This window comes from Rhinolophus sinicus, chromosome 15 (genome assembly GCF_057876585.1).
Source record: "Rhinolophus sinicus isolate RSI-liver-muscle chromosome 15, RSI-T2T, whole genome shotgun sequence".
Taxonomy (NCBI): Eukaryota; Metazoa; Chordata; class Mammalia; order Chiroptera; family Rhinolophidae; genus Rhinolophus; species Rhinolophus sinicus.
Window position 1 is genome coordinate 117697017 of NC_142515.1, and position 27710 is coordinate 117724726.

Genomic DNA, 27710 nt, shown 5'->3' on the forward strand with positions numbered 1-27710 from the left:
TAAGGGAAAAGTCCTCTGTCCTGATCTCCCCGTAAATCCCAGGCTTCTCCTAGGGTGGATGACCAGACAGGTACATCGAAAGATACAGAAATACAGATCAGTCCACATTTGCCTACTGTCAAGCTCTAGCATCAAAAACTGATGCAAATTATGCCACTGTTTTCATTCCAGACCCATAAAACAAATTACTCCATAGAGTCAAACACATATAGACACTCATGTAAATATTATTTGATCATAAAGGTAAACTTTAAATATATAATTAGCAACGTCAATCACTTTAAAACCAACGTTCTATCATAAAACTCTGCATCAAAATGAAATGGTGGTTGATAGTCACTGTCAAATTGTGGGAAGTATTTCTATGGAAATAGTATCATAATTCATATAGACCACTGACGTTAAATCTGTCTGGGTTCAAATTCCAGCTCTATCACTTTTTAGCTGTAACTTTGGGAAAGTTATATAATTACTCTATGCTTCCATTTCCTCAGCTATAAAATACAGTCTCTGCCACCATATTCATTTATTATGACAATTTAAAAAAATACATACCTTCCTGCAACAATCTCTGGTAAATAATAAGAACTCAACAAATTGGGTAGGATTCGTATTATTTCCCATAATTCAAGTTGTGGTCCTAAAGACAGTACTGTCTGTATTATCATTAACTAACCCTCAAAAGAATACTTGCATAATGAATGAAACTTAACAGTAAGGAGAGGAAGAAAAGGACAGTCTTCTATGCTTCAAAATGTTTCAAAAACTGTTATGGTTCCAAGACCAATTTAAAATACTGATTAGAATTATTTTAGGATATTTAGGATATTAGGATATTTTCCTTAGAAAAATCCAGTTATACACAAATTTCAGGGCTTCATTCACAGCATTTCTGAGGTCTGCTGAGAGCCAGCAAACCTGAGATGGAGCACTTTCTAGGGTTTAAAATCTTTCAATCATCAAACTCTATTTCAATAAACTTTAAACCACTATTTTTCCCCATCCTCCAACGAAGTTTATAAACATGCTTCTCATTGACAAACATTATGTTTTGTGACACAGCTGTTGACATTTATATATTAATGTCATGGATTAAAACAAAAAGCATCAAATCGTTTTTCTGAAACCCAATAGTAATCTGCAGGAATATTCCAAATTCCAAAACTATAGCTTCAAATCAATTTTTGGAGTTTCCACTCCAAAGCAGCAGAGAACAGTGAGTCCAACAGTATGGAATCCCTCTGCCTAGCAGAGGTTCCTGACCAGTGGCCACCTAAACCCCTCTCTGTCACTCTGTCACAGAGCAGATGGTACTGCAAGAAAGGTCATTCTGAGTGTGACTAAAACTTTGAGAAAACAGAGGGAAAAACATGATATGATAGTAAAACCCAATCACAAACCTTCAGAACTTTCTGAGACTTTATGAAGTAAAATTTAAAATTGTTCATCACTTTTTACATCTAAAATGGCTAATGCTTTGTCTTCAGTCCTTTCCTTTATAAATCTTTATGATCTTTCTTTGTACCATCTCCCTCCACCATGCCCACCACACTGCTTTTTAATAAAAGGACAGGACTATAAATTTTAATCTATATTGTGCCTTGATACAAGGTAGGACAGTTCACCTTGCAGCCTCTGCACAGCAGGATGCTGTCACCATCCAGATCTGATATGTTTGTTCAATCCAGTCAATAAAGTCTCCTTAGGCACACTGACAAGATGCAGATTCTAGCTGTCACAGGTGGATGCCATTACCATTGTTGTAACATTAGAGAGTAGCTTTAAAAAACAATGGAAAACAGCTAGTGACAACCACTTCACTTCCAGTTTCAAATGTTCTAACTCAACTTAAGAATCTGTGATAAGCATCTTTTAAGAATAACGTTGCTTTATACAGAGGGTGCCAAAATAATGTATAAACATTTTAAGAAAGGAAAAAACTATTAAAATTGTAATATATACAGATAACAACAGATGAATACAAGTCACGTTTGACTTCTGCAATTACGAGAGGTGCTCAAAGTGGTCACCATCAGCGTCCAGACATTTCTGATTACCGTGAGCTACTGCTTGAGCGACGCTGACCATCTCTTAAAATGTCTATACTTTTTTTTTTTTTGCATCCCCGGTACCTATGTTGAAGTTAACAAAATCTTAAGTGCATAGAATTACAGTGACCATTCCTGCAAATTCCTCTCCCTACGAAGGCAAGTGTCCTGATCAAAGGAGAGGAAGGTAATTTGATTTTGCAAAGGTAGAGACGTTCGTCCGTTCACGAGCTCGCTCACACACACATTTGCACTGGCAGGTAGGGAGTCTGGGAGTGGGCAGGGAAGAAGCAAGGAGTTGCGGTACCTTTCTTGAACTTTCTGAGCTTGTTTAGATGTGGAACTCAGCGCTCTAAGCTGCCAGACCTCGTCTTCTCCAAACCCGAAGCTTGGTGGGGATAGCCAGGCGCACGTCCCTGCTCTCAGCCAGCCCGCGCGGGAATCTCGCCCGCAGCAGACAACACGCAAAAAGGGAAGAGCCCTGGAGAGCCCGCGGGACCTGCAAGTGGACGAGCAATCTGCCTTCCTCTGGAAGCCGAGGAGGGTAAGGAGAGCCCACGATTGAAATAAAGGGTCAGAAGGGGTGGGGGGAAAAACCTCTGCACTAAGCGCAAAAGAAAACTGAAGTCACGGTCAAGTGTTCCCCATAAGAGGGCGGGGCAGCTGGCGAGGAGCAGTTGGGGGGGGGAGAAGGGTGGGTCCAGTTGGGGCCGGGAGGGGCCCAAGGCGAGGCCTTAGGGGAAAACTCTGTCGTTCTTTCAGCCACCACCACGTCCCCCTCCCAGAGTGGAGAAACAGCTCTGTACCTCCATCAAGTAAGTCCCAGCTGCAGAGTGGGGGGCCGCGGGCAGTGCAGCGGGCGGGGGCGGCCCCCCAGATCGCTTCACTATTGGGCTACCACGGCAGCTCGCGAGTCTGCTGGGGTTCCCCGGAGCGCCCTGAACCCAGGGAGTACCAACCCCCAGCGAAAAGAAAAGTGAAAGAAAATAGTTGAGTACCAGAGGCGAAGATAAACAGCGGTGGTTGGCGGCTGGGGGAAGGGCGGGACGGCAGTGGCTCCTGAAGGACTACCCCAGGTGTCGCGGCTCTCCGCCCCCTCGACTGGGACGCCTGGCAGGTTTCCACCACTGCCAAGCCCAGGGGCAACCAACAGGAGGTGGTTGGGGAGTGGAAGCTCAAGGCCTGGACCTGTACGCCCTTGGGCACCTGCAAAGAGACGGCTCGGTGCCCACCCACCACTTTCACGGGCTGGACACGGTGCGGGAAGCTTCCCCAATGAAGCCTGGAGACCCGAGCGCCGAGCACGTCCAAGTCGCCCAGAGGAAAGGGAAAACTGTGTTGGATCACGATGGACGGCTACTCCGTCCAGACCAGTCCCTTGGCTCGTCGCGCCGGCTGTAAGAAACAAGGCTCTGAAGTCTTAATAGAGAAAACGTTGGAAAAAGTCACCTGGGTAACTACTTTGTCCAAGGTAATTGGCACGGAGGGTGAACTTGAAGGAATAAGCCTGTCTGCTGATCTAGGGCATAGCCAGGTGTAAACAGTACACCTGGTCCCATTTAATGTACTATTTAATAGTTGAAGGAAGGGATTGATGTCTTTGAGGCTGACTGATCTGCGTGCCACACAGAATCAGCAGAAAAGGCCTCCTGCCGGTTTCGAAAGCACTTTGAAAACCTTGCACACATGTGAATTACTGAAAATCACTAATGGAAGGTGCTTCCCCAAATTTTTCAATTATGTCATAGAAAAAAATGATAAGCCTCCCTGGAGCTTAGTAAAACATTAACTACATCCTTTTTGCATCACATATATGTTAAAAAGTGAAATAGAAAAATATTGGAAGTGATTTAAATACTAAATGTGCATAAAGTTCCACATAAAATCATTTCGCATTTTTGTGAAAAAGTTGAGCTCTAGATAGGCACTGTCAACAAAATAGGTGAGATATAAAAATGTAAAAAGCGTTTTTTACGACCATTCAAAATTTTACCATTGGTGGAAATTATATTTAAAGAAATGAAGCAATCATCCTTTTCTGTCCAAGACAATGTAATGTTGAATTTTCTTGTGATAATGCCAATGATTTCAAATTAGACTTTTTCACAGCAGTATGTTGAAGTTCTGTTGTGCAGAATGGGCATGAGTTGTGAGGTCAGGCCTGCAGCTGGATTGGAGTCGGTTGCAAACAATACAGCAGCTACAAAAGGACTAAAGTATGTGTCCATGTGAAGACAGAGATTAGGGATGGAAAAGTAGATCTATGTCCCCAGCCTCAATTTGGACTGCTGCAGAGCTTCTTGGGTTCCTGCAAAGTGTACTCCTCCCAAACCTCCTTCAGCGCTGTGTGTGCTCTGCAGCTCGTGGCAGAAGTGGCTGTCCAGATGCTAAGGCACCTCACTGGCCACTCAACGCCAACTAGCAGAGCCAGAGAGGACATATCATCACATCCTAGCTCCTGCTGCACTTGGGCTGTCCAGGATAACTAGGGAGATCTGCTCTTAGCTGGGGATCACTAGCCTGTGGGCTCCAGAATCTTGTTAGCTGTCCCGAGGGCAGAGGGGAACCAATGGCTGACAGCACACTAATAACATATGTGGCCACCCTGAATGTTCTAAGCTACTGGAGAGGTCTCACAACACTCTGAAACTGATGGGACTTTTCTTTAACGAGCTGAGCATTAAAGTACAATCTGTGTACATAGAATAATAAAATTGGTCAACAAATATTGATCAAGCTTCTAATACATGTAAGCTCTGGAACAAGATGAACTGATGATATATAAAACATTCGTCAGACTGGGAAGATAAACTATCATTAAGTGAATTGGAAAACGATTACATCCATAAGATACGCTTTGCTCTACTACTTGCCTGTCAAATATACAGGTCACATTTGTTTTCTTAATTACAGAAAAAAAGTATTTTTGAGTTAGTAGTTATTTAAGTGCTTGAAATTCAAGGAAATTGGGTTTTCTGAATAACTTGTTTTTGTTGCACTGCACACGAACAGAAAAGTCTAATATATGCAACTTGTATTTCAGTTGCAGCAGGCTGTTTGGTAAGATATTGAAAATTACACCAATGAACAAGTAAATTCCACTGTACAAGTTAAAAGCAAAGACCAAGATTGAGGAAATCATTTAAATCTGCCTTAAGATAACTAATAAAATTACAATGCAGAAAGAAGTAAAAATTAACTCACAGAAGTGACCATAATATTTCTTTGAATTTAAAGAATTAACAATAAAATTACAGTATAATAAAGTTTTAATATTTGATTTTTCATTCCAAATACAATGTTTGGCAATTGGGCAGTTGTCTTTAAAACAAATTACTAATAAAAGCTTTTGAGACTACGTGGAAGAAGTTAAAAGTTAGCTCATCTGACTTAGTGTTCAAAGTCCATAACTATGATCTTATTTATGGTTCTTCTAACAACAAACCAGAGGCCAAGAACAAGTTAATCTTCTGGGCTTTGAAAAACATGACCCAGGATGCCACAATTTTCCATATTGGTTAAAGTGAAATGCAGCCTTACCTCAAGGTTGCTCCCCATCTCTGATTTTTTGGTGGTCCTGACAATAGAGGAATAAATATTCTTTGTCTTGAAGATCGCTTAAGTTTTCAAGTGGTGCTTTTTCATAGTTGTAGCAGTACGAGTTAACACTTCTGTAGTTGCTACAGTGGGCCCACAGGTGCTTGCTACGTACACATATTAACTCAAAAAAACCCTCAGCAACGTTATGAGATATGAACTGTTATTATCCCCATTTTACAGAGGGAGAAACCAGGTCCAGAGAAACTACACGACGTGTCTCAGGTCACATGCAAGTGAGTGGCCCAGCAAGGATTGGAACGCAGGTGGTCTGACTTGAGCATACATCACCTACCCTCTGCTGCTACTAAATTGACAACCACCCACCACCGCTTCTAAAACAAAAAATCCGTGAGGAAAAAAGCCATCGCCCCTCAGCCTGTATCTCTCAGTCTGATTTTATTTGCCCCAGAGTAATTTTAGCCACCACCAGGAAGGAAACTCATCAGTTCCTTTGAATTTATGTTTCCTGACCTCATTGTGTTTCCATAATAAAACTGCAGTGGGTATTACAGCTCCAATATAAACATAGATTATTTGAATAAAGTGACTGACAAAAGGCTGGCAGAGTTAAAAACAGCAGAGCTAGTAGCTGACAAGCTGACAGATTCTGGCTGGTTCCTATTAGAGATGGATGATTCTGTTTGAACTGAAGTGTTAAGTGACCCCACGGGAAACCAGGGGAAAGGACACCTAGTTTCAAGCTGGAAATAAAAAATTAAATAATAAATGTTTCCTTTTTATTTTTAAGTTAAATTTATAGGGGTGACACTGGCTAATAAAATTACATAGTTTCCGAATGTACAATTCTATAATAGGAGGTTTGACAATTACAATTGTGAACTCATCCTAGAAAAAGTGCTACATACCTCATTGCTGAATTTCACTACAGTCACCTTCAAAGTACTCCCCTTGGGAAGCTAGGCACCGACACCAGTGCCTAGTCCACCCTTCAAAACAATTTTAGAACTCTTTCTGGAATGGCCATCAGAACTAGTGTATTACCCTTGATGTCCTGAATGTCGTCAAAATGTCTTTCTTTCAATATTTCCTCTATCTTCAGGTAAAAAAAGAAGTCATTGGGGGCCAGATCAGGTGAGTAAGGAGGGTTTTCCCATACAGTTATTTGTTTACCGGCTAAAAACTCCCTCACAGACAGTGCTGTGTGAGCTGGGGCATTGTCGTGATGCAAGAGCCATAAATTGTTGGTGAAAAGTTCAGGTCATCTAACTTTTTCACACAGCATTTTTAGCACTTACAAATAGTAAACTTGGTTAACTGTTTGCCCAGTTGGTACAAATCCATAATGAATAATCCCTCTGATATCAAAAAAGGTTAGCAACATCGCTGCAACAAGTTTGCAAACTTAATTGTCAGACCTTGTACATCATCTGTATATTGCATTGTGTTCATAACCCAAAGTCAAATCTCCTTCCATCACCTATTTCTTAATATATTTAAAAGTATATGGAATCTTAAATGTTTGTGTTACATAGTAGGGGGCGAAGGGGTTAAATAAAACCAAGAGATGATGTAATGTGCTAACAATACTATTCTGAACAGGCTTTTATGGCTGAACTTACCAATCAAAATCTAGTTCTAATTACCTTACTTAGATTTATAATACGATAGTATATATACCTCTATATCTAATATATATATATATATATATATGCACACACACATATATAATATGAAGTGTTTTATTAATCCATTCCTGAGACTATCTTCTTCCCAAGCTTTATATTTCAAGCATGCCTTATGTCCTCGATTTAAACAAGAATAGTATTTAACAGGTTCCCAAGTATGTTCTGACAATTTTCGAAATTAAACAACAAGCTTCTAAGTGAACCATGAATCAAAGAAGACATCACAGAGGAAATCATGAAATACTTTGAACTGAATGATAATGAAAACAAAATATATCAAAATTTAAGGGATACAGCAAATATAGTTCTTAGAGAAAAACGTATAGTTATCCATATTTGTATTACAAATAAAAGAGGTTACAATCACTAGAATAAGCTTTCACCTTAAGAAACTAGGAAAAAAGAGGAAATACACACAGAGAGGAGGAAGGCAACAATAGATAAAAGCTAAAATGGAAGAGAAAATCAATGAGAACAAGTTATGTATTTGAAAAGATCAATAAAATTTGTAAATCTCTAGCTAAATTGATCAAGCAAAAAGAGGTAAAATATAAAATTACCAATATTAACACTGAAAGAAGAGACATCACTACATACATTACAGACATAGAAGGAAAATAAAGAATATTAAAAACAACTTAATGGCAATAATTTGACAACTTAAAAGAAAGGGACAAATTCCTTGAAAGCCAGAAGTTACAAAGACTGATACACACACACACACACACAAACCCACAAAAAAATAGAATGTTTAAATTAATGTATATCTATTAAAGAAATTTAATTCATAATTAAAATCCTTCCCATAGAGAAAATCTAGACCCAAATGGATTCATCGGCAAATTATATTAAACAATTAAGGAAAAATAATACAATCTTACACAAATGCTTTAAAAATATATAGGAGGAAGAAACACTTGCCAACTTATTTTATGAGGCCAGAATTACTTTACTCTGTCAAAACCAACAAAGGTATTACATAAAAAATCTACAGCAGAATAGTGTTTTTCTGAACATAGCACAAAAACTCTGAACAAAATATTAATTTAACCTAATGTATAAAAAGGATAATACATCAGAAACAAATGAAGACTATCCATGTAATGAATGCAAAGCTGCTTTAACATTTGAAAGCCAATCAATGTAATGCTCAGTATTAACTGAATGAAGGAGGAAAAGCATTCGACAAAATTAAATGTTCAGCCATGATGAAACCTCTCAGCAAACTAGAAATGGAAGATAACCTTCTCAACCTGATAAAGGACAAGTACAAAAAAAAAAAATCTACAGTTAATATTTTACTTTATAGTGAAACATAAATGTTTTACCCCTAAAATCAGCTACAAGGAAAGATGTCTGCTCTTGTCACTCCTATTCAACTGGTATTGGATATTTTAGACAGTAGAAAAAGAAAAAAGTCATAAAGAATGGGAAGAAAAAGGTAAACTGTCTTTATTTGTAAATAATAGGCTCCTGAGGAACCTACCAGAAACATTTCTAGAACTGTAAGTGAATTGAGCAGGGTTATAGGATACAAGATAAATATATAAAAATATATTTTTGTATACAGCAAGAATTAGAAATTTTTAAAAATTAATATAATTTCCAAATTATCCAACATAAAATACCTAAGCATAAATTTAACAACATGTACTCTGGAAACTACAAAATACTGCTACAAGAAACTGAAGATGATCTAAATCAAGGGTTGACAAATTATGGCCTGCAGCTTTTACAGCCACACCCATTTGTTTATTTGGGTATGGCTGCTTTTGCAGTTGAGAAATTGCAACAGAGACCATATTATTTAGGAAAGCTTACAATATTTACTACATTTCCATTTACAGAAAATGTTTCTCAACCCTTCATCTAAATGTTTGGAGAGATACTATATTTATTAATTGGAAGATTCAACGTTAAGATGTCTCCTCCCACAAGCATATCTATATATTCAATACAGCTCCAGCAGGCTTTCCAGCAGGTACAACTTGATGAGTTGCTTCTAAACTTGATATGCAAATACAGAGAACCTAAAAGAGGAGAGACTTTTGAAATAGAACAATATTGGAGGATCTATACGTACTACCATGAATCAAGACTTAATATGAAGCTATAAAAGGCCAAAGCAATATGGTAATGGCATAAAAATGCAAACAAAAATCAATGGAACAGAATAAAGAGTTCAGAAAAAATCCAGAAACATGGCCAACTGCTTTTGGCAACTGTGCCAAGAGAGTGAAAAGATAATCTTTTCAACAAATGATAAAGGAACAACTGGGTTTTTTAGTTGAAAAAAATATTTTCAATTCCCAAAATCGTATTGCTCATAAAAATGAACAGAAATGTTTCAGAATATATGTAAAAGTTAAAAATCTAAACCTTCTAGAAGACAGCATAGACGTACATCTTTGCAGTCTTGAGGTAGGTAATGATTTCTTGGACAGAATACAAAAAGTATTAATTATGAAAGGAAAAAAATGATATAATTGGGTTTCATCAACATATAAACTGTTTTTCTCTCTTTAAGGTCAAAAATGACTACCAACATACTAAAAGTTCCAGAGAATCCTGCAATTGAAAAGTCCATTTTATATCGTTTGACTTATTTCTCAAATTTATTGGTCTAAGAACCATTTGAAATAAAACATCAATTAATCTCTTACAGAATTTATATCCCAGAAAACACACATGCGAAGTGCTATTGAAGGCACATTACTTTCTTCTGGAATAAACTCCATTATCAATGTTAATTGACGGAATAGAGCCAAATAATTAACATTGATAATAGTACTTTGTTCTTTCTCTAGTTATATGTCTTTTGGCATATTACTTATTGAACACCAGTTTTGCCATATGTAAATTGGACATATAAGTCAGACATTTTTGAATTTAGTTTTAGGTTTAAGATGATGCATACTCGTATTAAGCCACAAGGGTATACCTGTCATAGGGCAGGCAGTGAGCAATAAAATTACAATGGAGAAAGAAGTAAAAATTAACTCACAGAAGTGACCATAATGATATTTGAATTTAAAGAATTAACAATAAAATTATAGTTTAATAAAATTTTAATATCTGATTTTTGTAAAGTTATTTTCAAACAGTGAAAATAGAGGAAGTGTTGGAAATCGTTATACATGGCATTTGACGGTACTTTCATCCATACCTGAACTAATTATGAGTATGTGAATTGTGGAAGAAGACTTGCTGCTTCATTTGCTTGTCTTTTTCCCAAAACACAGATCTTCCCTTTAAAATCTACCATTGTTTGCATTTATACATAAGGTTAGTTTAGGAAATCTAAGATTTGTGGATTAAAAATAGGCTTTGACAGGTCTGTAACTAATGTTATCAAATCATCCTTTTCATTAGCATTTATTGATTGCTAACTCTGCAATCAGAATTCATTATGTGCCACAGATTACATCGATGTAGAACAGTATAAATTATAGTACCTCCTTTCCAAAGGGAAAATATATGACTTAGTTGCCATCATTAAGAAGCTTACAATGTGTTGTGGTTGATTTTTGTAGTTTAATATAACTGCAAATAGTGGTTTGCAGATAACCCTATACAAAAAACTTTATTAGAATTTTCTACCATAATTGCTTTCAGGTAATATCACAGTATTATCTTAATTGGCTAGCTTGTTTTCTATGATTGTTTAGTGGGAATTTTCATGCCAGATGTATGCTAATTCTTCTGTACTCAAAAACTGAGAGGACAGGAATACTGGAATTAAAGGCTCAAACACTACGATCTATTTAAGCAAGTACCATTCGTTATACAAAACTTATCTCATAGAGGTCGATCCACTGAGATAGGGAACATACTGTTTTGTGATGTCAGTATGATATGATTGGAAAATACAAAACTGAAATACTCTAATGTTATGTCTAGTTTTAAATCTATCTGGCTTTAGTGGGCACTTTATTCATTTGGAAACTGAAGATTCAAGATAAACTTGTCCAGGATCATGCAGAAATTAAGTGGTGAATCCAACATTTGAACCCGTCTCTATTAGCAAAGCCTCCTCTTCCCTAATATTTTGCAAGCTCACTGAGGACTGACCCATATATAATTAACAGCTGTTATATTGCTCACTGCCTACCCTATGGCAGGTATACTTGTGGCTTAATACGCGTATGCATCATCTTAAACCTAAAACTAAACTCAAAAAGGTCTGACTTATATGTCCAATTTACATATGGCAAAACTGGGGCTCAATAAGTAATATGCCAAAAGACATATAGCTAGAGAAAGAACAAAGTGCCATTTTCATAATTCCACTTGTGTTTTAATAAAACACACACAGATTTACATATACTTTCTTGGAGCCTGAACCAATAAACAATCATAAGACAAAAAGAAAAAAAAAAAGCCAATTAAAATGACCTTGTGATATTACTTCAAAGTAATTGTGAAATGAATATTTTTTTTCTTCTGGAAACCTGTAAAGCATTCAACTTTATAATTGAGCCATCTGATTTTTTTTGTGTGTAGCCAGAATTTAATAGTCTTTAATATGTGGAGAAAAAAATTACGTCTGCACCTAAAGTTTCAATGAAAAATGCCTCCAAATAAGCAGTAAAACAGACTTTACTGGGTAGCTTTTTAAATTAACATAGAGAGAAACAGATGATAAATTGCTATTTTGACTTGCAAAGGAAAAGGAAAGATCAAACACCAACTTTACATACTTGATGGCAGTCACGCTGAACCCTAAGGTTGCCTAGAAAATCAAATATAACTCCTGAGGCCGTTACTTAAAATGCTTTACATTAGCTGATCCACTGAGTTCCAGCTCTCTTTATTAACTTGTATCATTATACAAGCACATCATTTTGCTGTCTCCTACTCCTGTCTCTTCAAATGTGCCAGTCTAGCTCTTTTTCTGACTAAGGTTTGACACAGTAAGCCATATCTTCTTTCAAAGGTCATCTTGAGATTAGTCCTTCAAGGAGCGCTTCCATGTTGCCTTCAATTCACGTCCTTTTTTTAGAATCATTCCTTTGTCCTTATTTGTGTATTGACATGTGCTTGTTCTCAATCTATTTTAGGTGTGTATCTGTTTCCTCACTGAGAGCCTGGTACAGGCTTGGCGATGCTTAGCCTCTCAGAAACCAAATGAATAAATGGCTTAGAGCTGGGAGAGATTGAAGAGAAAACAGTGTGCTTATTTGTTTGTTTTATAATCCCTTCCTTGTGGTGCTAGTTTTAGGATTAGAGTTGAGTACCTGGCACACAGTAGGCAATAAAATATACTAGGAATATGGGGTTTTGGAGAGAGAGACAGAGTAATTTAATCATTTAATTCCTGTGTGATCCTGGAGAAGTCCATTTTTGAGCCCCAGGTTCTACATTAAAATGTTGACAAGCATACCATACTTTCCAAGTATTGTAAGAATTAATTTAAGGTAATATACAAGCTAAAGTTTTCATTGGTGTGAACAGGTTGAGATCAGATTGTTACCAGCAAAGGCTAGCTGTCTGGTTGTCAGGAGGCCTCACCATATTGAATTGAGCAAATTTAATATGGTTCAGGCTTCTGTTATATGATTTGAGTGTTTAATAGTATTAGGATTCTATAATATCATGTGTCCTGCTTCTCAATAGCCCAATCTCGTAACTATGTTCTTTTATTAAGAGTCACTTTTCCCTGGAGAGTGCATGAAGGGGCATCACCACCTTGCTTCTTGATTTTATCGGGAATTATATTATTCTAGCATTTTCACTTGAAATGCAATTTTGGATGTTGATTACAAAATATTCTTTATCCTATGAAAGAAGTAAGTATATTCTCATTTGATGTCATTTTATTAAAGAGGAGTTGTAAGATTGTTAAATGCCTTTGGGTACAACTCAGATTACCTTCTAATTGAACTTCTTTGGTTTATATAAATATGTTACAATATACTTTCTCCTTTGACATATTTAAATCAAACATTATATGAATTCTAAGTTTAAACTATGAATGTGGTTTTTATTCTTTTGCAATTCAATTATTGAATTCAATAGTTGTTGATTTGATTTTAGATCTGCATTCACACTCATAGATTATATATAACGGTGTCTTTATTTGCTCCTGTGATCTATGTGATCTATATATATATAATTATACGTATAATATATAGTAATGTCATATATATGAATATAATATCATATGTATGTTATATTTATGTATTATACTTACATATATTATATAATAATATTTATATTTATTATATATATATTATATATATGTATGATATATATATAATATTTCCCTTATTTGGAGTACAAAGTTTTAATATTGTTTTTTTCCTCTCTGATATTTTGTCTATTATGAATACAAAATGACTCTTATCTAAAGTAAGTTAACTTGTATTTTAACTTTGTTGGAAAAGATAAACAGTGCAAACATTTGAATCAGAAAAACCTGGGTTCAAATTCCAACTATATGATCTTTAGCAAGCCACTTCTTCGAGGCTTAATCTCCTCTTCTGTAATGGGGAAATAATGCGGGCCTCACCCAACAGTATACTAAACTAGTAAGTGACTAATCATGCGTATATCAGCTTAGGGCCTACAAACAAGAGGTGTTCAATAAATAAGTTGTGAAATGTTCCTACTGTCTGCTTCTTTCCTCAGCACTATCTATACTTTGAAAATTGTATCTATTAATAGTTCTGTTTTTCATGTTTATTGTCCTTTTTCATCTCCTTCACCTGGTTATTTTGTTCCTTATTCTAAGAGACCTCTGAAATATTCCTTCAATGCACAGATGTAATGTTCTGCCCCAGTTTCTCAGAGGGCCTATTGTGTTATTGCTGTTGTGTTGACCAGTTGTCCTTCCAGCTGCCTCCCTTTACTTCCTAGCGTCTTATTTTTGCATAATATCCATTGTCTCTGTTTCTGCCTGTTCTTTACATATGACTGATACTCATATTTCTAGGAACAGGAAGTCCATGAATCCTTTTTTCAGACAGCTGTCTAAAAGTTGTTTTTTTCCCCTCCTCTTATAAATTGTTTTGCCAGAAATTTGATTTTCACAAGATTTTCAGAATAATATGCTCTTCTTTCTCTTATGCTACAGTATTTTTTTTTCTAGAGGGACCATATAATGCTTGTCATCTATTTTTAAAATTATGATGCACTTGGTACATAAAAGAACACATGTAACATACATAATATATAACTAAAGTACAATGAAATAGAGCATTGCGCAGACTATTGAAGCTTCCTGTAAGCCCTCTCCAGTATCTCCCTCTGTGCCCCATGTTCCTACACATCTCAGACCTTCTTTCTAGCAACATTTTCCTTCTTCCTGAAGTATATTTTTCAGATGTTTCTTCAGGGAGAATCTGTTGCCGTAGGCCACTGATTACATGCAAATGTCTTTAATTTGGCTTTTTTGAAAGATGCCTTTGTTGGGTGTGATTTTAGGTTGAAAGAAACTTTCTACAGGTTGAAGATGTAATTCTAGTATCTTCTGGCTTCCACTGAGAAGTCTGTTGAGAAGTCAAATGTTAGTCTAGTTGCCATTCCTTTGTTCATATCCATCTTTTCTCTCTGCTTTTTCTAAACACCTGCTATTTTATTTGGTGCTCTGCAGTGTTTTTTTTTTAAAAATTGTACCTATGTATGATAATTTATCTTATTTGGGATTTGTTGGTGTTCATCAGAATGAGTTCATTAGTTCTCATGAAATTCTCAGCCATTATCCATTTAAATATTGCCTCTTGAGTCTATTATTTTTTTTTATAACTTTGATTAGATATGTGTTAGACTAGCTCATTCTATCTTCCATGTTTCTCAAACTCTCTTTTGTCCTTTTCTATAATTTTGTCTCTGTGAGTACCAATTGTATCATTTCTTAATTTATATCTTTTGGCTCAACAATTCTCCCTTAAACTCTTATTTTGTAAATTTAGCTTTAACTTCATTGACTACATTTTTCATTTCTAAAAATTCAATTTTGCTTTTTTTTAACTATGCCTCCTCATCTTTGATAGATGCTTGTTCCCTACTCATGTTTTTCATTCCATATTTTATTTATATACATTTATTAGTCATACTAATTTTATATATATAGTACTTCCAATATTTGTCTGTTTCTGCTATCTGTTGGTCCTGTTGTCACTCACAATTCCTTGTTTTACTTATGTGTTTCATGCTCTTTGATTCCAAGCATATGTTTGTTAAAATTCTTTGCAAATTTGTTAAGGTTTGATGTGAGAACGTGTTCACCAAGGAAGAATTTGCCTACTTCCTCTACATCCCAGAAAGCTACAAGTCCATTGAAGAGCAGGCCTATGGACAAAATTATTTTGGGAAAATTATTGCTTCTCCCTTTAGCCAAAGCCAGTCCTAGTCAGAGAAGCCTCCTATTTCATCCCTTCCCTGATTTAGGTATTTATAATTCTGGACTTTACACAAGCGTCTCCAATCTAGTTCCTCATTACAATGGTTCTAGTCTTTGTCTTGACTGTCTTCTAAAAACAGTCATTAAAACCAAAGCTCTAAGCCACCAGAGGTCATATTTCCCTGAGTCAGTGGGCAACTTCAGGATTAAGTTACCTCTTGGACTTGTGTTCTTGTTTCATTCCTGGCCTCAGAGAATTTCCATCAATTTCTTTTGATCCCATTTATTTGTGTGATTTCTATTTTTTTAAATGATTGAGCATTTTAAAGATTTGTTTGACTTTTTTATTTTTGCAGAATTTCCTAGAACTCAGAATGTTGCTCAAAACCAATGACCTCATATGAAGATTTTAACATTGGCCCAACTGGTTCTGTTTATTTCCACCTTGGTCAAGAGTAGAGATTTCCCTTCATGACTTAACCCCTGCCTAAGATACTTCCACTCAGAAGGGCATACAAAAGTTTAGGATTTCACAAAGGAAGTTGGACACAGATATTGGATTCCAGGGAGGGTCTACAAAGACAGACTACTCAATGTTGAGACTTCATCTGATGATATTTTTTTGTCTACCCCTTAACTCTTGGCCAGGTCCTTCTTTTCAGTTCTGTCTTCTCCTCTCCCCACCCCTAATCAAATTAAGTTTCTACAAGAAAGAATAAAAATATTCTGCAAAGGTACATGGTAATCTTTCTGTGCCAGTGGCTCATGTGGGTCATTATTTTTGCTTCTGTTTTGTCCCATTGTGTTGGTGGGAGACAGAGAGGGAAAAATCTCCCTTTAGAGTACCACTGAGAGAACAGAGGTAGAGAAATATGCACAGAAAACGTAGATACATTTTTCAAGATTTTAGAGAGAGGTTCTTAGATTCCTTTTGGGATGCTGAGGGTGAGTAGGTAGTTTTCTTTTCCTTGGATCTCATGCCAATGATTTCATGCCAAGAACATTAGTTCATTCTGATCCACTACTATTGTTTTTGTGTTTCCTATGCTTAAGTGTACAGATTCATTTCACTCAGTCCTACAGAGCCGAGCACCTTCTGCCTGCCGTATCTGAGATGATCATTTCATTACAGCTGTGCCATCCCTGCCCTACCAGAGCCTCAGGCTCACTACTGCACTCGCTCTGTTCCAGTACCTCATTGTTACCCTTTACTATTCCATGAAGTCCGAGTTCATAGGAACAATACTGCTCAATAAATAGCACATGCTTGAGGCTTGTGGTAAACTCATGTCTCACAGATGCAAAGATAGTTAAACGTGCTATTAACTGTTCTCTCTTTCAGTTACATCTGAAGCTTATCTAGAAATTACAATTTCATGCAAGGACTTTTAAAAAGTAACTATTTAAATCAACTCTTCAACCAAGCACAACTAACCCAAGCACAGGTATCGCAAATGATTTGCAAACTGGTAAGAATGAGGAAAGCCAGTACAACAAGTTTTTCCTTTTACCCTGGAGTATGCAGCTGTCATATTGGTGTAGGGTGATTTTTCTGCCCCCGCCACACACCCCTTCCTCTTTCTCTTCCTCCTTCCCTCCCCAAGTTCTGCTCTGCATTCAGAAGGAAAATGAGAAATGCCATAGTTTTCAAGATCTGTGTTGCTCATATTGAGAAAACGTTTGATAGGAACAGGGTGGAAAACTTCAGAAACTGGCAATAAGCTTAAATGGGGGGAAAAAGATTCAGGAGATTCTAACATTTACCCTTTATATTGATGAATAGAATGCTGTATTACATATAAATTTTATTAAATAAAAGTTCACGTATAAATCATGTAATTAATTTGATTACATGGGTTTTAAAAAGTATTCAAAAAAACAACTTACCAACACTGTTAATAATTTCCTAGGACTATGCCATCTTAATTTTCCGGATAATTTGGAAAATAGAATTTTGGGGGGGGTTATACTTTCATGAAATAAATAAAAATTGATGCATACTTATTTTTTAAGAGTCAGTATGCTCTTAAACAAGATAGAATGTCCTCGGAAAATGATTCACATTTATTTAAATTGGCTCATAAATCTCTATTTTTCACTCTCAATCTCCTAATTTAATTTAGTGATATTCTTGACATTATGGCTACTTGAATTGTTTATGAAAAACTCAATATCTTAAAAAATTTTTCTTCAGACTCAACTAATGGTTAAAATTCTCATTTTAATAGTTAACATTAATTGAGCACTTCTAATGTACTAGGTATTTGACTGAGAGCTTTACGTTATCTCATTTAATCATCACAGTGCTGCAGTGAGGTATATATAACATGATCTTAATTTTACACTTGAACCGAGGCTTAAAGAATTTCAATGACTTGCTGGTCCCCAGATATTAAGTAGTGGATGCAAGATACAAATCCACAGGAGCCCAGCTTCAAATCTTTTACTCCTCTATGTGCTTCCTTTCAGGATTTTTCATTATGAAGAGTGCAGAACTCAGAACGTAATGCAGTCCTTAAATCTGCTTGCTGTAAAGACAGAATGTCTTCTGATGGGAAAAATCTTCTCTCAACATAAAAAGTATATATGTTAGAGTTCCCAAAGTCCCGCAAACCAGGAGACCCTGTGGTTCCTACGTCGTGGACTGGCCTCCTGCAGTAAAGTCACAGGGGTGGATGGAGGATGTTTAGATTTTGCAGTGTAAACACACTAACTTCTGATATCTGTCAGACATTGTTTGAATTACTAGCTCAAGGCAGTTCAGTTTCGACTTGAGATTATTAAATTCCTTTGAGGGACATTGTACCTTCTGAAACTATTGAGTTTCCTAGGTTGAGGGGATAAGAAGAAAGTGGCACTCTGCAGGGTCATCAGTGTGAAACAGACGAGGGTGGCAGTACCCAATCTGTTTCAGGGTCTGAGAAGTTGGGCAGTGCCTCACGAGTGCACACATCCCATTAATGACGGTATGTGCTTAAGAATGGAAATTTAAAAAATGGTTTCAAATGATCTGTATTACTTTTTGCCAATGAATACTAAGTTTTGAGGGTAGTTTTTGGACCTAACAACTTACAAAAGGAACTGCAAGGTAATCTTGTGGTCTAGGGATACCTTGCTTTCACCCATATTTTCTATATTCAAAATAAGTCCATATACTCTCCCATCCATTTCATCCTGATCAATACTCAGGAAGTGACTGAGAGGGGCCAGTTACATCTAGTGACCAAGCTACCTACTAAGGTTTGTGGACAAGGAGAAGATATGAGAGTCAAAAATCTTTTAGAGATATTTTTGGGGAGCTATTCCAACACTCCAAAAAAACACCAGGTGTCTGTGGGTGGTAGGAAGTGTGGAAAGTCCATTGAATACCATGACCATTACCAAATGTTGAGTGGCCTGTATGATAAAAGGTGCATTATATTCCAAAAACAAATGGTCCAGAAAGTCAAAAACATGATATAGATTATTTTCAAGGGATACAATAATATGGCTCAAGTTGTGTGATTGGGCTGGAAAACTAACACTGCACCCTAAAAACACATCAACAGCAGTGAGGCACTACGGACAGCTCTGAAAGATTCAGAGGTCTAACGAATATAATCAGTCTTGTAGGAATAGCAGGGGCAATGCCCTGTGTGATACAGTCTCCCCCACTGCAAGACTCATGGGTCAACTTTTGGTAGAAGTCACAAGTCTGGTAGTGGTACCCTCTGAAACCTCAAAAACCAAGAGTCCTTTACATTGTGCCAAGTCTCTGAGGTTGAATGTGTTGCTGTGTCTGGTGCGTGCAATGGTGAATCAAGCAGCAATGGTGGCATCTGGGTGGAGAAGCCTCCATTAGTACCTTCATTCCAGGCAGTCTCATCAGAAAACAAGCCCTTACCATGGGCATCTACATGTGTGACTCAGACACTATCATTGTTAATTGTGATTTTATTTCTAAAGAACATGGCCTCAAAGAGAGCTATCTTTAACCTGCCAGTCTGTAGTTTTGCAAGTACCAGACCAACTAGCCAGACCATTGACAAAAGTCAAGAGTGAATAAAAGTATAACAGGGTTTGCTGAGAGAATTACTAGACAGAGCCATGAGAAATGCCTGAGTCCTGCAACTGAGCAAAGTAACCCTGTCCATTTTTTATCCTGCATAGCTAGAAATGAGGCTGAACTGTAGCTGCAGTCCAGTAGACACCATCAGGTTTCAAATTGGCCAAGTTATAGGTGAACTAGGCCTAGGCATTTAGGGGAATCTTTTTATCAAGAAAATAAATTTGCTTTGCTTCAAGCAGCAGATGAAGTTTTTCCCAATGAGAAAGCTGCAACTTTTTCTTGTAATGTCAAGAAGCCACTGGAACCAGGCCAGTTGCATTCTTGAATATATCATGTCCATTTGACAAGTCAGGCTTTATGTGCTCTTCCCACCTTTCAGTTATGGAGTCTGTCTGAGTTGAACCTCCTCAAAATGGAAACAGCAGGCCAGAGAGACACAAGGGAGTCCATTTTTAAAAAGATTTCTAAAATAAACTAATAGACAGACGTGATTGAGACGTGGTGAATCCAAAACCCAGGTGCACTGCCCAGTAGAAGCTGTTTCCCTTTGCCAGTCTTCCGTTGGCAAAATCATCAGTCATAGAGACTTACAGCTCAAAGGAGCCCTCGCTACAGGAGGCTTCCCTTTACATTTTACTGATTTTCTTGTTCTACTCTCTTGTATATTTTCATTTCCCTTTGGCCTAGATCCAACATTATGAAGACATAGTTTCAAAAATATTTTTTTAGGTAGTAAAAGTTCTTTGCCTACTCCCCTTTTTTCAATATCATTTTGACTATTTGTATAACTTAAGATTTATAATTATTTTCCCTGGAGGATTTTAACATGTTACTAAAGACTGAAAAGCATACATGCTAAATCACAAATCCAAAGAAAGTACGTATGCTAGGGTACTTTTCTAAGAGACTACAAGTGAGTATTGAACTGTCATGCCATTTTTACCATCTTTACATTATTTAACAAAATAACATTTGTCAGTAAACATTTATTGAAATCTTTCAATGTGCAAGAGATGTTGCACAGCACTCTAGATTCCAAGACGAACAGATAATTCCTGCCCTTAATTTGTTTGGAAGTAAACAGATGATTACAACATAGAGTCAAGGTGTTTTGTTACAGATAAATTCAGGATGCTCATAATTAGAAGATATATCAAAGCTAGACAGGCCCAACTTTCTAGGGAGGCGGCTCCTTAGCAGAGTCTTGACATAAATAATACCCAGTTTAAGGAAAGAAAAGATGGGAATGTTTGTCCTAAGAAATGAGTGCTGTCGATTCAAAGACACAGAAGCTAAGGGGAACCCAGCAGTTTCTGGGAACTGCAAGCACAGCATTTCATGTGGTATACACATGTGCTGTGGAGCACAGAATCAGAAGCAATTCCAGACTCAGGCTGCCCTCGGAGGCTCACCATTGGAAGATGGTCAAATCATTCATAGATATGTATTCATATATATATCAACTTAAGAAGGCATTTCCTGCCAGAAGTAATTCAAATAAATTATTTTGAAATACTGAAGTACCTAAAATTAATAACATGAAGACATAGTTGTGAGCCAAATTTAGCAACAGGCTATGGAGCTGCAGTTCCTAATTCAGGCAGTATGTAAAAGGTTGCATCACAATCTTGTGATTCAACCATACGACCATGGGCAGATAACTAAACTTCTCTGACACTTAGTGTTCTCATCTAGAGTTGCTTCCAGCTGTAAAATTCTATTCTAAGGATGAAGCTATAAAAATACTAAACACAGAAACCTGAAGGTACATTGTGTTGTTGAGGTGACCGGCAACAACCAACAACAAAAAGCATGAAGATCAAAACCCAAAGCACCTTCACCTCATTTCTTGTAACATTTTGATGGCACTTATTTTATTTTACCAAATATTTTTGCTCCACAGTCGCTTGTACTAGAATAGAAGCCTCATAAGGCCAGACGCTGATTTTTTTTTCCATCTTATGCTCCACAGCATTTCATCAATGTCTCACAAATAGTAGGCAATCAGAAATAACAATCAAAGAGAATTTTAAAAAAGAAAAACATTTAATTTTTGAAGACAAAATTGTATCTTTAACTACATATTCTTAGGAAAATAGAGTTTCAGAAAGCAATCTTTGAATTAAAAAATCTAAACCATAACAACAACAAAAAAGTAACAAGCAAACAAGAAACAAGAGAGACCAAAAATTGGTTGGTTTTCCTCATGTGACACTAGGTCAAACATCTAGAATTGGCAAGAAACTATTTTCCTTTCAGGTAAAGGTTGCTGACATTTTCTGTCCTGTGGTTACAAAGCAGCACCATACTTTGTCTAAATTATGTTATCTTTTGCTAATGAAACAGTCCTGTTCTTTAGCAGGAGTATAATCCTGTGGCCTAAGACACAGCTATTTCCTGAGTACTGTTAGTAGAGCTTTCTCCATGTTCCCACAATGCTTTGCTCATGCCAGTATTACAGGACTAGTTATGTAAAATTGTAATCAGCTTTTTACACATCTGTCTCTGCCCTGAGACTAGGAACTTCTCGTTGGCACAAATATTATTTATCTTCATAGCTAAAATTGAAACACAGCATTTAACATACAAGGTCTGACAATTAAGCTCGCAAACTCATCCTACAAAAAGTGCTACATACATACCTCATTGCTGAATATCACTACTGTCACCTTCGAAGAACTCCCCTTGGGAAGCTATGCAGCAATGCCAGCACTTAGTCCACCCTTCAAAGCAACTTGGAACTTTTTTTCTTGAATGGCCATCAGAGCTGTCGTCGTATTACCCTTGATGTCCTGAATGTCATCAATATGTCTTCCTTTCAATATTTTCTTTATCTTTGAGTAAAGAAAGAAGTCATTGGGGGCCAGATCATGTGAATAGGGAGGGTGTTCCAATACAGTTATTTGTTTACTGGCTAAATACTCCCTCACGTACAGTGCCATGTGAGCTGGTGCATTGTTGTGATGCAAGAGCCATGAATTGTTGGCAAAAAGTTCAGGTCGTCTAACTTTTTCACTCAGCCTTTTCAAATAGTAAACTTGGCTAACGGTTTGTCCAACTGGTACAAATTAATAATGAATAATCTCTGATATCAAAAAAGGTTAGCAACATCATTTCAACAAGTTCGCAAACATAATTGTCAGACCTCGTGTAGTAGTTGGTGCAATCATTAGTAAATAAAAAATACGTGTGAAATTTTTGTCAAACATCCATAAATAGCCAAAGTAACCAATGAATCACTGAAGTATTAGTAAAAACGCATTGTACACACATTAAAAAGGCAGTTTTTGATGTGTACACTCAAACCAAAACATGGAATGAGGCTCAGGGATATATTGCGATAAAACAGCTTATTATAGTGAGAAGGCAATGACTTTTTATTTTTTACAGTGATTGGTTGCATTTTTTTGGTGGTTACCTCATATCAACCTGGGAAGTAGTTCAAGTTTTGCTTATTGTTTTCAGAGGCATAAGCAAGAAATAACCCAGTTCAAGTTACTCTTGCAAAGTAGCCTAACAAGCTTTGCTTATATAACTAAGCTATTTTTATGTGTTCAGGGGATTTTCTGAGCTGGTCTCCATTTTTTTTTTTTTTTAATTAAAATTTATTGTGGTGACAATGGTTAATAAAATAGCATAGGTCTCCATTTGCTTTTGATTTTAACATTTTCATATTAGGTTAAATGGCAAACAGTGTTGTTCTGTGGCTCCCAACCTTTCTGTGAGGGAAAGGCTGATAGCAGCTAGAACAATGAAGCCATTTCTCAACTTTGACTGGTAAATAGGATTTTTGAGACCCAAGCAGGCCTTTAAAGAATACCATGGTCAGACCACAAAAAGCCATTTTAAATTCCTCCAATTCTTATCACATTGCCAAGTTGAAGATCACAGCCTATAACTATGAGGCAAAGTAGAAAACTGCAGTCCCAGCCAACATCTACCTACAGCAGAAAGAGACCCTGAGGAATGCTGCACTCAAGTCTTTTCCAAATTCCTGACCCCCGAATTCCCAGAGCAAAATAAAATGGTTGGTGGTGTTTTTTTCCCCCACTGGTAAGTTTTGGGGTAATTTATCATGACTTAAAAGTAACTGCACTTAATCATGACTTAAAAAATGCACAGTTGGAATTAATTAACTAATGTTTTATTTAGGAGTTTTCCAACTATATTTGTTAGTGAAATAAAAATGCTTTTCTGTTCTTGATTTGTCCTAATCTTGAAGTATTTGCTGGATTTTTCTTCTTATTTGAAAACTCTAGTTTTCAACAAAGTGTTTATGTAGCAAGACTCCCGCATATGTTTTTATCACTGTGTAACAACTTACTGTAAAGTAAGCAGCTTAAAACAATACAAAGTTATTATCTCAGAGTTTCAGTGGGTTAGGGCTCTGCACCAAAACCTAGGTCCTCTGCTTAGGGTCTCCCATGGCTGAACACAAGGTGTTGGCTGGGCTGAGTTCTGGTCTGGACACTATGAAGAGAAATCCACTTCCAGGTTGTTGGCATAATCTAGTTCTTGCTGGCTGTTGTCTAAGGAGTCATTCTCAGCTCCTAGACATTACCTGCCATTTCCTGCCATGTCACCCTCTCCAAAACTTGGTTGTCACTTCTTCAAGACCAGCAGGAGAATGTCTCTGCTATTTCAAATCTCTGACTCTCCATGTCTCTGACCTCTAGATCTAATCTTAAAGGGCTCATGTGATTAGACAAAGATAATCTCTCTTTCTTCAAGTCAACTGTGCCATCCAACAGAACTTCATGACAGGAGTAAAATTCATCAGTCCAGGGGATTATGTGGATGTGTATACCCAGGGCCAGGGATATTGTGGGGGGGCATTTAGAATGATGCCCAACACAACTTCTAAGGCTATTATGTCCTCACATTTGAATGACAGTTTGGCTAGGTATAAAATTCTATGTACAAAATTATTTTCATTTGCTATCTTTTTGTTTCCAACTTTTCTGAGAAATAACTGATAAACATCACTGTGTAAATCTGAGGCATACAGTACGATGGTTTGATGAAAGGATCACCACCATAGATTCAGCTAATATGCATCTTCTCATATAGACACAATAAAAAGTATAAAAGAAAAACATTTCTCCTTGTGATGAGAACTCTTAGGATGTACTTAACTTTCCTATAGCTCCTATAGCGGTGTTAACTACCGTCATCACGTTATACATTACATCCCTAGTGTGTATTTATCTTATAACTGGAAGTTTGTGCTTTGACCACCTTCCTCCAATCTCCCCAACAACTTTATTCAATATTTTGAAAATATTATTCCATTATCTCTTTATTTCCAGTGCAACAGCTGATAAATTTGATGTATCTCTGATTGCTTTCTTTGTGTTTTATCTGTTCTCTTGAGCCATTAGAATTATCTTTAATTTTCTTCAGTGTCATTCTACTGTGCATAGGTCTGGAGTTTTCCTTTCCTTTCCTGTTTGACATTTCTGTTTCTCTATGAACCTCAATCAGAGTTTCTCATTTTTAATTTTATGAAGATTTTTGTTCTTCAGTTACTTTCTCATTTCCATTTTTTTTTTTTTTTTCTGATTCTGGGATTACTATTACTTCTATGCTTAGACTTCTAGTTCTATTATCCATATTTTTCAATTTTCTATTTATTATTACCTGGTGCTTTCTAGGAAAATTCCTTGATGTGCTGCTCATACACTAATTTCTTTGCCAGCTGTCAGTCATCTGACACTTTACCCAATATATTGTAATTTTTGTTTCAACCATTTTATTTTTCATAGCTTGTATTTCCTATTTTTTCTATTTTTAAAGGCAATTTTGAATTGTTGTTTTGTGTTATGAAGATCTTCCCTTATATCCTATGGCACATGATCAATGTTATTATGTCAGTCAATCTATTCCAATATTTCGTTTTCACACAACTTCCTTTTAAAATAGTTGTACTTGTCAAGTATCTAGTTGTTTTAGCCTTTGATCTCACATTGTGTGTGTGTGTGTGTGTGTGTGTGTGTGTGTGAGAGAGAGAGAGAGAGAGAGAGAGAGAGAGAGAGAGAGCGCAAGTGCATGATTCTCAGGTCAGAGGGGAATCATACCACATGCACCAAAGAACTCAAACTCCTCTTGACCTCTCCCGTTGGCTGCTGCCCCAGAAGGAAACGCTCCTGGTCACAGAAGTTTTGTTTTTAAACCTCTAGGGAGAAGCAGTGTGGGCAGAAAGTGTCTCCTTTGTTTTTAATCAACCATCTCATTTCTAGGTGCCCATAGAATCACCTTAATTATGTCTGTGCCTGTTTAGACCCATATAGATGAAAAAGTCCTTTCTTTATTATGATTGGTCTTTTCTTTATCCATATACAATCTTAAAATATAAAAAACCCTTTACTATGGTTAGTATTACCCTTTTAAAAGAAACTAACTTTGGTGAAAGCACATACATTTATATCTATTAATACTTACGGGAGTCATGCCTCTCCTCAAAATACCCCCAAATTGCTCATGTTAGTAATTTTATTTACATCATAAATATTTTATCAAGTTATTATTAATTCTCTTAATATCTCTGGGTGAGGCCAGTGTGTGATAGGATGCTCTTACCTACAAGTGAGAAAATACCCAGAGTATTTGTGAATATTAGAGGAGAAATGAAGGTCTGGTATCTGAAACGCTGAAGTGCAATAAATTACAGCAATTATTGATAAATACATTTTGCATTTGCTCCCTTTATTGTTATTCTATATGCTCTCAGCTGACCTTCCCCTCTACCTTAAATGAACTTTCAATCATCTTTTAATCACTTAGCTGCTTTGGTGCAAATAGGCTAGGTATCCTGACTTGCTTCCTTAGAAAGTCAACATTCTCCAGATCTTTTCTCTTTATACGGGCAGCATTCCAGTCTCCAGCAGAACTGACCTTAGAAACTGTATTATGGCTTCTTTGTCAGCTTTGAACTGTATTGAATAGACCCTTTTGTCTCCAAATATCCAGCTTCCCCTTTTCCCCATATTAAAATCATTCTCCTGTTACAATTTGAATATTGAGTTTAGGTCTTGAGGGTGTTTGGGATTTTAAGAATAACAGGGTATTGGGTTGCAGGGCTTTCCAATAGCCTTTATTCTACAGATGAGGAAACTAAACCCCAGAAAAGTTAAGTGACTTTCTCAAGCTCAAACATTTCAATTCCAATACCTTTACTTTTATAGATAAGGAAATGGAAATCCAGAGTGGTGAAATAGCTTAGGTCTTGTATCAAAATGTAAATAGCCTTGGAATAAACTATGAAATTAAGCAATAAAGTCCACTGCCTGAAGTAAAATCTGTACCTGAAGTTAGAAATAAATAGTAATGGGAATGTATTTTGTAAATATTAAACGGATGCATTTTTATTTCTCCATTAAATCATGTTCAGTGGCAGCCTTAAATTTCCAAAGCTGAGCTCTCAAGAAAAGAAGAGCAAAGTTACTTTCTAAAGCAAATAGGCCAACAGTCAACTTTGAGATTCAAACCTAAATTTCTGAACTCTCCCTAGCAACAATTTAGTCATGCAAGTCAGATGTGGGGGAAAAAAAGAAATTCCCTAAGTTATTTTATTTCACCCTTTCATAACTAAAGAGGCCTGCTGCGTGGGTTTGACTATACAGTAGCGTATAAGGGAGGTCCCATGCAGATGATAAGAGGAAGGGGTGGGAGCCAGCCCCTTAGGATCCTGGTGAATGGTACAAAAGAAGAAAGTCAAACACCAAGGCTCTGGTTTGCCCTCACTCAACTCCAAATGGAACCTAGCTGTGGGAAATTACATCATTTGACTATTACTTCATCTCTCCCGTATCTACACCCTTTGGCCACGTAGCTTTGCAGTGCCTGCCCTGCCCCTTGTGGTTTCAACCACTGACTTGCTTTGGCCAACAGACTGAGGCAAAAGTGGCAGGGAGCCACTTCCGAGCCTAAACTTCAAGAAATCTTCCTGTCCCCGCTTGTTATCTTGTGCCTCTGTCATTACCATGAGAACATGCCCAGGCCAGCCTGCTGGCGAATGAGAAACG

General features: G+C 36.8%; 1 protein-coding gene and 1 long non-coding RNA gene across 7 annotated transcripts in view; one reads left to right on the top strand and one right to left on the bottom strand.

Annotated features, from left to right (window-relative positions):
- IL15 (interleukin 15) overlaps positions 1-22470 on the bottom strand; it is a 78713-nt gene extending 56243 nt beyond the window's left edge. For 2 of the 6 annotated variants that reach the window (XM_019730785.3, XM_074338484.2), the window contains exon 1: positions 2356-2493. The gene's annotated coding sequence lies outside the window, so the exon portion shown is untranslated. Of the gene's footprint in view, positions 1-2355; positions 2494-2854; positions 2994-3046; positions 3174-22328 lie in introns of those variants that run through there. The other 4 variants (XM_088792595.1, XM_019730787.3, XM_019730786.3 and 1 more) reach the window with 4 other exon arrangements.
- Positions 2454-6375, top strand: LOC109446926 (uncharacterized). The gene is made up of 3 exons (XR_002137297.3): positions 2454-2592; positions 2811-3519; positions 5829-6375. It is a non-coding gene; the product is annotated as an uncharacterized LOC109446926 (long non-coding RNA).
- Positions 22471-27710: the final 5240 nt, after the last annotated feature.